General features: G+C 47.8%; 1 non-coding gene across 1 annotated transcript; it reads left to right on the top strand.

Annotated features, from left to right (window-relative positions):
- Positions 1 to 621: 621 nt before the first annotated feature.
- On the top strand, positions 622 to 695 carry Trnan-guu. Its single transcript has one exon. It is a non-coding gene; the product is annotated as a tRNA-Asn (tRNA).
- Positions 696 to 1,084: the final 389 nt, after the last annotated feature.

Below are 1,084 nucleotides of genomic sequence, written 5' to 3'. Positions count from 1 at the left end.
CTTTCTTTCTTTCTTTCTTTCTTTCTTTCTTTCTTTCTTTCTTTCTTTCTTTCTTTTTCTTTCTTTCGTCTAATCACTAATAGGGACAGTAACTGGGCAAGCTGGCAGTTGATACTAAGTCTGGCCTCCTGAAGCCATTTGTCACTGAAGTCACTTAGCTTCCTGAATTTTTATTAGCTATCAATTGACTTCCTACAAGTCTGGCAACAGACCTGAGTGGTTTATGGTCTAAGTGGTTGGTTTTCCTGAGCAAGAGGCAGCAGGCTTCAGACCAGAATTCTCTTTCTATGCATGCATGGTTTGGCCATTGTCCATTTGTATATTTAGTCTGTCAATTGTATTAATGCAATAAGTACAAACTGAGGATCCACCCATGGTGGTGGGGGGTTGGGGGGGGGGAAGGAACCAGCACCTTCTGAGCAGCCGAGGCAGTGGAGCCCCTTCGGTTTCTCTCTGCAGCCCATAAATGATCTGATTTCAAATGAAAACGACTTGATTCCTCGCAGTCAGCGCTGAGGCCTTTAAGAAGCTTCGGACCTCACTCAGGTGTTGGCAAGTGAAGCTGGCCGGCGCCCAGTGAGAGCTCACTCCCCATTCGATTGAGAGAGGGCTTACTGCCGTGTCTCTGTGGCGCAATCGGTTAGCGCGTTCGGCTGTTAACCGAAAGGTTGGTGGTTCGAGCCCACCCAGGGACGGGACTTTTACAACTGGGCCAATTTTAAAACATTCGAAGTGTGGCCGGTAGGGCAAAATCTTTCACTTGCCGACCAGTGTGATCTTAGTTGGCTTTTCTTTCTCCCAGAAAATCTGCTAGGGAGAAAGGTCCTTGAAAGGCAGGTTAGGTTTATCTGAGCTGGGCCACTGACAGCTTGAGCTCTTGTTTCTTTTCTCAGGTGGCCTCAGGGCAATGTAAATATGTTAATGGTCTTTTCTCTGCAGGGTGTACTTGGTTTTAGAAATTGCTCGGTTGGGGGCTGGGAAGGTGGCTCAGTGGTAGAGCGCTTGCCTTGCATGTTTGAGGCCCTGGGTTTGATTCCTCAGCACCACATAAGGAAAAAAGCCGGAGCGCTAACCTTGAGCTGAA

Source organism: Dipodomys ordii, unplaced genomic scaffold (genome assembly GCF_000151885.1).
Source record: "Dipodomys ordii isolate 6190 unplaced genomic scaffold, Dord_2.0 Scaffold26, whole genome shotgun sequence".
NCBI lineage: Eukaryota > Metazoa > Chordata > Mammalia > Rodentia > Heteromyidae > Dipodomys > Dipodomys ordii.
Note: the sequence above shows the minus strand (reverse complement) of the source record. Positions and strands in the feature narration are given on the sequence as shown.